General features: G+C 38.2%; 1 protein-coding gene across 7 annotated transcripts in view; it reads right to left on the bottom strand.

Moving 5' to 3' along the window:
• Positions 1 to 12,453, bottom strand: part of ATG5 (autophagy related 5) — a 131,755-nt gene that overhangs the window by 78,612 nt on the left and 40,690 nt on the right. The window lies entirely within an intron of this gene.

Genomic DNA, 12,453 nt, shown 5'->3' with positions numbered 1-12,453 from the left:
CAGTACATCACAAGGCATACATTTTTTTTGAAGTTTTTTAACTGGACCAGATAAATAAAAGATATGATAAGGTAGTCTTCTTACTGTAGCTAATTTGGAATTTTACTTAAAATGACATTACAAACTAAACCTTTGTATTCCTGCAACACTAAGAGTTCACTAAAAATATTTTCAAGTACTGATCGGAGTTTAGACTGAACTATAAATCTAGTCTCATAGATTTGTACATTTGTCAACTGAATCTCATACACAAAAATGTATTCTCTCTACCACTGATTAACTCTGGAACATATGACCATTCACTGTAATTAATGGACTCTTCAATAAACTTATGTTAGTATAATTTGTAGTGTATTATGAAATAACTCTAAATGTTTTCACCAAGTTTTATTATCCATGACGTTCACTGCCAAGTATACCCAAAGCACTGTAAGAAGCTATGATCCAAGTTATCACCAAATTTATTTATTCATTCAAATCATGTAATTCCCAAGAGCAATCTTTCTCCAGAAGCCAAGCAAAGTATCTTTATGATTTTATATTAAAACACAAATGCATAAACTTTTTAGATTTTCATCATTATTTCTAATTACAGAAAGTTAGAATACCAAGAGATTGATTTAAAACATGTAGCATAATAGAGTAAAATGCTTGTTTGTTCAACAGTAAAACTTGAATGCTCAAGCAGGTTACAAATTTTCTCTAAGCACATTTCTCACAAAGTTGTAGATTCTTGAAGCCACACACACAGCTTCAGACTGAACTTATTTATCTTACTATACTGCAGACAAAACAATAAAGGAAACGACTATCTCAGCTGTATGCAGAAAAAAAGCAAAACACAGTTAGTGGATATAAAGAACTCTCAAACATTAGGAATGTATGGGATTGCTCCATATTCATTGCCTTGTATCACTGGGACATCAACTGTCATATCCTTTAAGATAAAATAATAAACAGGGCACTTATTGTTAAAGTAAATGACTATGAAATTAGAAGTTGCAGCATTCGATTCAAATCTGTTAAGCTTTCTTCATCTACTGACACACACTCACAATACTTAATTCTATCAACATCTAACTCAATGCATCTGCACGTGAATGTCTCAGAGACATTTCAAACTTTTCTTTTTAAATTTATTTTATTTATTTATTTTTGGCTGCGTTGGGACTTCGTTGCTGTACACGGGCTTTCTCTAGTTGTGGTGAGCGGGGTCTACTCTTCGTTGCGGTATGTGGGCTTTTCATTGTGGTGGCTTCTCCTGTTGTGCAGCACAGGCTCTAGGCATGCGGGCTCAGCAGTTATGGTTCACGGGCTCTAGTGCATGCTCAGTAGTTGTGGTGCACAGGCTTAGCTGCTCCGCGGCATGTGGAATCTTCCCGGACCAGGGCTCGAACCTGTGTCCCCTGGGCTGGCGGGTGGATTCTTAACCACTGCACCACCAGGGAAGCCCACATTTCAAACTTTTGCCTTCAAGGCTGACCTTCTCAATTTGGCTTTGTTCCCCATCCCAAACCTATTTTTTATCTAGTTATTTCATATCATGGTATAAAGCGCAACTATCCATCTAGCTGCCCAAGTCAGAACTCAGGAATGATTCTTTCCTTTCTTTCAACCTAAACGTGAAACCATACACAAACCCCTGTGTCCCTGTCCTTTGAAGTAAAAGGCTTTTGCTTTAGTCTCCCAGGCCTCCCTTGTGTCTCAAAAGGCTGACTCAAGAGTTAATGATTAGGAAATGTGAAGATGTAGAAATAAAGAATAGCTGTTGGGCTGGGAAACTGGTAACAATTTAGACTAAAAATCCACCACACAGCACAGTCACCCAACTCCCAGGTCCCTGAAAGATACAGATAAAGGCCTGACACACATTCCTGAGTTGTCTTTTTTTTTTTTTTTTTTTTTGCGGTATGCGGGCCTCTCACTGTTGTGGCCTCTCCCGTTGCGGAGCACAGGCTCCGGATGCACAGGCTCAGCGGCCATGGCTCACGGGCCCAGCCGCTCCGCAGCATGTGGGATCTTCCCAGACCGGGGCACGAACCCGTGTCCCCTGCTTCGGCAGGCAGACTCTCAACCACTGCACCACCCGGGAAGCCCTCCTGAGTTGTTTTTAAAGGAAGCAGGCCCCCACCAGATGGAAACTGCTGACCACAAGAACACAGATCCTAGTCTGGTTGAAACCAGAAGGTTGATGATGCTTGGAACTTCACCTTGATGCCAACCAATCAGAGAATTGTGCAACAGCTGATCACACACCCTGCAGCCCCTCCCTCACACTGCCTTTAAAACCCCTTCCCTGAAAGCCGTTGGTGAGTTTGGGTCTTTTGAGCGTGAATTGCCCATTCTCCTTGCTTGGTGCCCTGCAGTAAACACTGTACTTTCCTTCACCACAACCCAGTGTCAGTAGATTGGCTTTACTGTGTGTGGGTGAGCAGACTCAAGTTTGGTTTAGTAACAACCTAATACCCCACCTAATAATAGATTCTGTCAATGCTACCTCCAAGATAAACCCCAGATTTACTGACTTTTCTCCATCTCTACCATCATCACCCTAAAGGTCACCATCATCTTATACCTGAACCTACTACTACAGACTCTCCACTGCCACTCTTGGCTCCCTCTATTCCACCCTCTATTCAGCAGCTACAATGTTCTTCCGTCATATTCTGCATCTCATCACTCTCCTGCTCAAAAATCCTCCAATGGCTTCACAATGCACTTAATATCACAATTCTTTCCTTGAGCTTCCCTGGTGGCGAAGTGGTTAAGAGTCCGCCTGCCAATGCAGGGGACACGGGTTCGAGCCCTGGTCCGGGAAGATCCCACATGCCACTGAGCAACTAAGCCCGTGTGCCACAACTGCTAAGCCTATGCTCTAGAGCCCACAAGCCACAACTACTGAGCCTGCATGCCACATCTATTGAAGCCCACGTGCCTAGAGCCTGTGCTCCGCAATAGGAGAGGCCGCTGCGATGAGGAGCCTGTGCACCACAATGGGGAGTGGCCCCCACTCGCCGCAGCTGGAAAAAGCCCGCATGCAGCAATGAAGACCCAACATAGCCAAAAATAAAAATAAATAAAATAAATAAATAATTTTCTTTTCCTTGACTTGAAAGGCCCTATATCACCTAGATCTTTCCCATTTCTCTAACCTCATTGCATGTAACTCTTCTGTCTTGGTCACTGGCCAAGACACACTGGCCTTCTTTCTATTTTTTAAAATGTACCGAACTCCTTTTTGCCTCATGTTCTTAAAACATGCCATTCCCTAATGTGACTAGTTCCCTTTCATCCTTAAGATTTCAGCTTAAATATCATCTTGTCAAACAGGTCTTTTATAACTACCTTAATAAAAACAGGCCCAATCCCTAATGATCTCTATTCTCAGCACTGTTTATTGCTTTCAAAATAGGGTAAGATCACTGCCAAAAGGATGCTTTCTGTCACATGAAACTTATGGAAAGAACCAGATAATAGAAAAGTGACATTTTTGCTACTTAGAATTTTTTTTTTTTAATGATGAGACTATACTATAGATTGTTTCTCACAGGGGAAATATGACAAGCACACTAGAGGAAAACAGTATCCTAGGGAAAAACAACTTATGTTCTCCCTCACTTTTGGTAAAAGCTACTAATAGGATTAAGTCTTCAAAAGTACCTAGCATTTTTCCCCACCTCAGGGGCTTTGCCCCTGCCATTCCCTCTGCCTAGGAAGGTATTAGGAACCCCAGATAAATGTATGGTCCTGCTTTAGGTCTTCATTTAATGTCATGCAATCAGTGAGGCCTCTGAGACCACCTGATTAAAAACAGCAATGCCCTCTCCCAACACAGTCCTTTCTCATCTTTCCCTGCTTTTTCTCCCACAGCACTCCTCATCGTCATAAGGCACATAATGTATGTTACTTTTATATATACTTATTGTCTGTCTCCCCCACGATAATTTAAGCTGCATAAGGGCAGGAAATTCAGTCTATTTTTTTTTTTACTACTTTATCTCCAGTATGGATTCAATAATTATCTGTTCAATGAATTAACACTAAAATGACACCCATAAAAGATGAACCAAGTTACAGCAGGAATGTGATGGTTAATTTTATGCATCAACTTGACTGGCCACAGATGCCCAGATTAAACATTATTCCTGGGTGTGCCTGTGAGGGTGTTTGGGGATGAGATTAGCATATGACTATGTGTCATTTCAGTAGACTGCCCACCCCAATGTGAGTGGACATCGTCCAATCAGTTGAGAACCTGAAGAGAACAAAAGGAAAGGCAGAGGAAATAGGAATCTGCCCCCCTTTTTTCTGCCCCATTGCTTGAGCTGAGACATCTCATCTTTTCCTACCATTGAACTGGGATTTACACCAGCAGCATCCTTGGTTCTCAGGCCTTGAAACTCAGAGTGAATTACACCTCTGACCTTCCTGAGTCTTCAGCTTGCAGAGGGCAGACTGTGGGACTTGTAAGACTCCAAAATCACATGACCCAGTTCCTCATAATAAATCTGTGTGTGTGTGTGTGTGTGTGTGTGTGTACTCATTCTATTTCTCTGGAGAATCCTGACTAATAAAAGGAGTATGTAAGTATGTAAGAAGAGTGGCAGGAAGGTCAACACCAAGCACAAGATGAGGTTTATTTAAAAAAAAAAAAAGGGAGGAAAAACAAAACGAACTTTATAAACCATGTTTGGTAAAGAAAGAACGAACGCATGGAGAACATTATTGGGAAAGATGGTTATCATATTAAGAGATGACAGAGAGAAAGCTAAACTATCCAACTTCTGTTTAGTTTCCATTTTCTTCAACAAGAGAATGATTTTCAAAGAAGCAAGTGTGAAAACTTAGCTAAAATAAAAATGACATATTCAGACATAACAGTAGGTACTTTGCTTTAAATTAATGCAAGTCTTCAGACAAAGGAAAATTACTTCAGAGGACACTAAAAGAACTTAAAGATAGGATTACAAAACCAATGCCAATAATCTTATGAAACAATGGAAAATGAGAGAGGTGCCTGAGGTCAGCAGACAGGCAAATGCTTCAACCTAAAAATATGAATGGATTTTATCAACTGGTAAGCCTGACGTCAATCTTTAGCAAAGTTTTAGAATGTTTTTAAGCATTCAGAAAGTAAAACAATAATTAGTAGAAATCAGCATAAATTTTAAAATACTTATAGCATCAAAGAGACCATGTTTCTTTTTATGACAGTATTAAGGTACTGGATACCAAAAAAGTGGTTTATCTTAATGTAACGATAAAGATCTCCTTCTGGGTGTCTATAAGCTGGATAAGTGTAGTTAGGCACACTCAACAGTTTCTAAAATGTCTGGGAACAAACTATGACAGTTTTCATTCTATTACCCACCACATTCAACCAAATGCTAAGTCCTAGCAAGTCTACATCTCAAATATTTCTCAAAACCGTCCACTTCTCTCTACCTTCAAGACTGCCCTGTAGTCTGAAAAATTCATCTGCTACCTAACCACTGGAATGGACTCGTACTTGGCCTTTTAATTCCATATTTGTTCCCTTCTAATTCATTAACCATACAGTAGCCAGAGATAACTTAAAAAAGAACATCTGATTCCTTTATATCCCTGCTTATAATCTTTCAGCAGTCCCCTATCTACCTCGCCTCACTCCCTGGAGATTAAGTTCAATATCACTAAAATGTCCTATCAGACCCTGAATAGATAGGGTCCTCTATCCAATTTGCAGTGTTATCTACTTGCCACTCTCAATCACCGTGCTCCAGTCAGAATAGCCTTCTGGAGCCTTATAAAGAAAACTGAGGCCTTGGAGAACCTCTGACTAAACACAGAAGAACCACAGGAGGCTTGAAGGGGGAAGTCCAAGTAAAATGGCTTTAAAGGTTTGCTTAAAGGAAGTAAAAGTACCCCTTAAATAAAATATTGATTTTGAAAAAAAAAAAGAATAGCCTTCTTAGAGCCCCTAGAATTTATTAAGCTCTTTTCTCCTTCTCAGCCTAACCTACATCATTCCCTGTGCCTGGAACACTTTCATCCCAACCACACTGCTCTCTATCCCTTCCTCTATAACTCAAGACACAAATGTAATAATTATTTAAAGGCTATCTGTTTAATGTCTGCCTCCCCCACCAGAATGTGAACTCTGAGGGAAGGAACCGTGGCTGTCATACTCACCCCAGCGCCCCCTATGCCTAGCACAGTGCCTGGCATGTGGCAGGTTCTTATAATTGGCTAATCCATACGATCAGGATCTGGGCATAACTCTCGTATAATGATTGTCCTTTCCAAGACTTGATTAAATAACAGAGTATAAAGTCTGTGAAGAATATAAATCTGTGAACAATATTCGTAGCGCTAGATTAAAGAATGAAAATTTCTATAAACTCAAAGTGGGGCAGGGGTGAGAGCAGAGGAAACAAGACTGACCATATACTGATAACTGCTGAGATGGGTGATAGGTGTGTGGATACTAATTACACTATTTTCTTTGCTCTTATTTATACAATGTGATCCCAGTGTTCTCATGACTGATAAACATCTGAGTTTTTCTAAAGAAAGGAAGCTTACCAAATAGTGACCTTTCACTGAGACAAAAGGTTCAAGAAGAATACTTATGCTTCCTATTGACAGTTCTACTTAGTAATCTCCTTCCACACCATCTACACATTAGAACAGTACTGACACTGTGATAACAGCACAGAAATGGAAGCTTCAAGATACAGAGTTAAGTCCAAAAATCTCTTGTCTTTGTTTTAGTAGTCTTTCTATGACACCACATTTATTTTTAGAAAGTTATCTATTGCCTTTTACCTAAGTCCTGCTTGAAAGGACCAGGGAGGAAGAGAGGGAAAGAGGGAGAGGTAAAGAGAGAAAGACAGAGAGAGAGAGAGAGAGAGAGAGAGAGAGAGAGAGAGAGAGAGAGAGAGAGGGAAATAAACAATAATTATTCTTCCAGGAAATCCTCTGGAATCAAGAATATCTAATCACCAGAATTCAGGTGTAAGTGATTACCACTGTACAGTCTTTGAATCTGAGTCTTGTGAGGTATCATCACCTTGACATTTATAAGGAAACTCCATCTCAGAAGAGTGATCTGCCATGGCCACACAACCAATAGGAGATAAGCAAAGAAAGATCAATGCTCCTTTGGAGCATATGTTAATGACCCAATGCTCCTTCTCGGACCAAGAGATTCTCAGTCCATTACTTACACTACTATATTGCAACTGATAAAAACAAAGCAATGCAATCATAACCCAACTGTCTCTATCATATAAGCCTGTGAGAACCATTGCGTTTCTTTTGCATCACCCACCAAACAAAAGAATTTTCAAAATGCTATGACTTATCATAAAATTCACCTTAAGCTAACCACTATTTCCTCTTAAAAAACAGTTTTAAGTTAAAATGGTACACTACCAAATAACTGATTTCTCTAAAAAATTACTTAGCTCAAAAGGATTAACCATACTTTATAAACAATGTAAATTTTCAATATTTAGCAGTGAAAACTTGCATTTATTTGAAGGTCTATGGAATTTATTTGATGCCATCTTTTCTTTTCTAGTATACTCAGAAAATCAAAGCTGAAAACTAAGTCATATATTATGTTAAAAATATTTTTTAGAGATTTCCTCAAATCTCTAGCTTATAAGAAAAACCTCCTGACATTTAATAGAAAATAGCCTGCAAATATAGTGACAAGTGCCTCATAAATAAGAAAAATGTTACTTTCTTCTCTTTTTTTGTGGTCATTACCTTTGTTTCACAAGGTGGTTAAATACTTTTATATCTAAAATGAAAACCCATAAAAAACACTGAAAGGCACAGTATGTCTTAAATGAGCTTTCTTGGTTTCAAAAGCTTTTCTTATTTCTCTTTCACAGAGATCTGAAAAATTAAAATTAGCATTTGAAAGTATTCAAAAATTGTTTAAATCGTTTAGTTGCTATGCTGTACAGGTGCAGTTCTGAATGAAATAAATTTACCATCTGCTTTTTCTCAATTCTGACCAGTTTACAATTACACTAACCGACAGGTGAAATGTCTTTGCCCTAACAAACCTGTAAGACTTTCTTTTGGATGGAAAAATTCTTAAACATAAAATCCACTTCCATAATTAAAAATTTTAAAGGTACTTCCTCTATTTTATCTAATATTAATCTATTTATAAAAAGCTGTTAACAGTATTTCCTTGTTGTACTACATAGGATTAAAATAAAGGAGTCACTCGGTCAGTATTTATTTTGTTCATTCTATGCCTAAGAATATACTAGGTGCTGGGGATACAGAAAATGCATGATACACTCTAACCAAGAGAAATTTATATTCTAGCAGAATACATAAACCATAACTATACCAGAGAGTGAATTATGAGAGCAAGAATGCATATGAATGGACAAGGAGCCATGAGAGCATGAAAATATAAATAGTTCTGCCTCCACTTGGCTGTAGCTTCACAAAAACAGGATTCATGTTTGTTCTATCACTGCTGGATGATCACTAGCTCCTAGCATAGTGTCAGGCACATATTAGATGTTCAATAAATAGTTTGTTGGCTAAAAAAAAATGAAACAGGGAAGTTTTCACTTAGAGGGTGACAAGACAGATGAGCATTATAACATTAAGTAAGAATTAAATAGACAAAAAGGGAGGGAAAGGTTATTCTAGGCAGAAGGAACAGAATGAACTACTATACCCACCTTTCACCAATTTACCTTAATGTAGGTAACATTCAACATTTTACCCCAAAATATATTTTCTACAAACAACCTCTACCCAGCCAAAGATTTTCTAAATGTATATTTCAATTTTAAAAAGTAGAAAATAAACTATCAAGGTCCCCACTGGATACCACATGTAGGATTTTGAGTGTGTAAACTTAATCATTAGCAGTACCAATAAAACCAAACATAATAGCTACAAAAATAATTTATAGCTAAAAGAAGGAACAAAATATATTTTAACCACATACCATTTTAAGTTGGATTTAATGAAACTCAATTTGAAAAGTAATTTAATAAAAGTTAAATTAATAAAAATAACTTTAAAATAGTCATATATCTAAGCAAGAATATAAGCTAAGACAAAAACAGGAAAAAAGGAATTTTATAAAACAATATTTTTTTTATATAAAAAATAGCATTGAAGGCAGTTATTAGACTAAGTCTGATACGTTAAGTTATACCAAGTTCTGAATGTGTGACACTGTGAGTCATGCTTTAGATCAATGATAAATACAAGCTGTTGGTTTAATCAACCTTCTATAGGCTGGCAAATGTTTTCTAAAAGGGTTAGAGAGTAAATATTTTAAGCTGTGGGCCACATGGTCTCTTTCACAACTGTTTTTTTTGACTTTTTTTTTTAAGCATCTTTATTGGAGTATAATTGCTTTACATTGTTGTGTTAGCTGCTGCTGTATAACAAAGTGAATCAGCCATACATATACATATATCCCCATATCCCCTCCCTTTTGCGTCTCTATCCCACCCCTCTAGGTGGTCACAAAGCATGAGTTGATCTCCCTGTGCTAATTGGCTGCTTCCCACTAGCTATTTTACATTTAGTAGTATATGTATGTCCATGCCACTCTCTCACTGTTTGTAGATTTTTTTTTTTTTTTTTGCGGTACGCGGGCCTCTCACTGCTGTGGCCTCTCCCGCTGCGGAGCACAGGCTCTGGACACGCAGGCCCAGCGACCGCTCTGCAGCATGTGGGATCCTCCCGGACCGGGGCACGAACCCACGTCCCCTGCAGCGGCAGGCGGACTCTCAAACACTGCACCACCAGGGAAGCCCATGTTTGTAGATTTTTTGATGATGGCCATTCTGATTGGTGTGACGTGATACCTTATTGTAGTTTTGATTTGCATTTCTCTAATGATTACTGATGTTGAGTACCCTTTCATGTGTTTGTTGGCAATCTGTATATCTTCTTTGGAGAAATGTCTATTTAGGTCTTCTGCCCATTTTTGGATTGGGTTGTTTGTTTTTTTGATCACAACTATTTAACTCAGCTGTTGTAGCATGAAAGTAGCCACAGATGTTACATAAATGAATTGTGGCAGGGTTCTAATAAATCTTTATTTACAAAAACAGGTGGCTGGCTCATGACCACACTTTTTGTTTGTTTGTGTTTTTTTTTTTTTTGCAGTACGCGGGCCTCTCACTGCCATGGCCTCTCCCGCTGTGGAGCACAGGTTCCGGACGTGCAGGCTCAGCGGCCATGGCTCACGGGCCCAGCCGCTCCGCGGCATGTGGGATCTTCCCGGACCGAGGCACAAACTCGTGTCCCCTGCATCGGCAGGCAGGACCACACTTTTTGCCAACCCCTGTTCTCGTGTCTCAAAGTGACTTCTCAATAATTCTTTTTATCGAGACAGCTTTACTTCCTTTCAAACACTTTCACATAAACTGTATTAGAGTTTCGTTAAAGCTTCTAAAAACATTTATAGGAAACCACAGCAGAAATTCTCTTATTTTACAGATAAAGAAACTGAAGCTAAAAGGGATTGAGTGACTTGCCCTAAGGAGCTACCAGAAGAGCTGAGTCTAAAAACCACACCTTTGTTATTTCCACAACTCTTACCCATCACCCTCCATAACTAATCCTCTAATGCCCCAACTGAAACAGTTCAATCATTTTTAGAATCCTCTGCTGACTCCCTGGGCTCTCTATAGCTGACTCACCATGCTCACAATAGATTTCAAGAACATCTACTTAAAAGTTCATCTAAATTATTTACTTAAATTCTGAAGACAAATTACTCTCAGATCTCTTCTCTCTTTAGAACATTCCTGTCTTCTTCCCTTTAAGCAATCCTTTTATTCACAAGCCTCCTAAAATGTCACTTCACCTACAAATAGCCAGCCAGGAAAAGGAAAACGTACACCTTCCTAAGGGGTTGTAAACTCTTTTCATCACTTAATAAGAATATGTGTACTCAGTAATATAAATGAAGTGAAAGGCCTGGTGCCTTCCTTTTGCAAACCTTACAACCTAATTGAGAAATATCAGAGGTACAAATATGAAACTAAGGAGCAACTCCATGTAACTTGGGTCAAATCTAAGAAACTTAAAAGAAATGTGAAAATTTAATTTACAGGACACACTGTCATAAAATATGTATCTTTTGTACTAATGAAGTCACAGATAATGCCCTGTATTTTACATAATGAAAGTTTAATAAATACTAAATAACTACAGACAACTCTGTGAGATGGTTAATGATATAGTCCAAAAGATAAAACTGTATCACATTTTTTAAATTTTTTTTTAAGGGGAAAAGAGGGGTCTTCTCTTATTCTAGTTGTTGCTATGTAAGAGCAGCTTATATTGTACCAACTCCTTGTCCAAAAACAACTATTGAAGATGGACGAAATACAGACAGTCCTTGCTTTGCACAGTAGTGCAGGACTGGAAAAATTACCATGTAACATAAAACCATGCAAAGTGATCTTAATAGTTAATGGGAAAATTTATGATTGTTTTGTGATCTTTTAGAAAATTGTCAAAATATTAAAAACTCTGATGGTTATAAATGTACAGGAAAATGAAAAAGTAAATAAAACTAATATTTATTTAGTACTGTGTTTAACAGTACACTAATTAAAGCATTAGAAACATGGAGAATTAAAGTGCTTTATTTGTAAAAATCTTAAACACAGTTTGAATAGTGCCTGCTTTCTTACAAGCAAGCATCTTTCCTAAACTTTGGCAAATTATACTCCTTTCTAAGTTTGGATCAACTTCAAACATGTTACTTGCACTTTCAACACCATGAGATATCCCTGTTCCTTTAATGTGATATTTTTGCCAGTATCACTCCCTCTGGGATAACTGCATCCTTTTCATCACAACCACTTCCCTCATTTGTGTGGAAGAGTTTGCCTTCACTAAGCTCCTGGGGCTGCATATCTAAAGTCTCTCAAATGGTGGTAGTGTCAACAGCCCCACAGTTAGCTATGTCTTCTATAATTCCACTACCTTCTATTCAAATTTCACTTCCAGCATTATCATTTTTTGTTTCTTTGCTACACTTTCATCTTTCTTGGCTAATTCCCTCTTTCAATTATCCAGTTTTACAAAATGTTATGTGGGCTTATCAATGGACACAAGGGGGCAACACAACTGCATGCTTTGCTGTCTGTGAGTGAATTAAATAACAGCGGCATAACGACGATTCACTGACAGACACTCAAAGAAAGTGACCGGTCACTGATCATGACATGTATCTGTTGTTACATAATGACTGAACCGAAGAGCTCACTCTTACGTAATTGTACTTTATGTGATTATTCACAGTTAATACACACAAATGAAATTTGAGCCACATTGTTGGGGAACTGGCATTATTTAACTAAAGCATGTTAACTGAAATTCATGCATATTTGACCCATGCAAAGTGAGAACTGCCTGCATACAGAACTGTGTGTAGGCACTGGAAGGCAATCAGTG

Source organism: Pseudorca crassidens, chromosome 13 (assembly GCF_039906515.1).
Source record: "Pseudorca crassidens isolate mPseCra1 chromosome 13, mPseCra1.hap1, whole genome shotgun sequence".
NCBI lineage: Eukaryota > Metazoa > Chordata > Mammalia > Artiodactyla > Delphinidae > Pseudorca > Pseudorca crassidens.
Note: the sequence above shows the minus strand (reverse complement) of the source record. Positions and strands in the feature narration are given on the sequence as shown.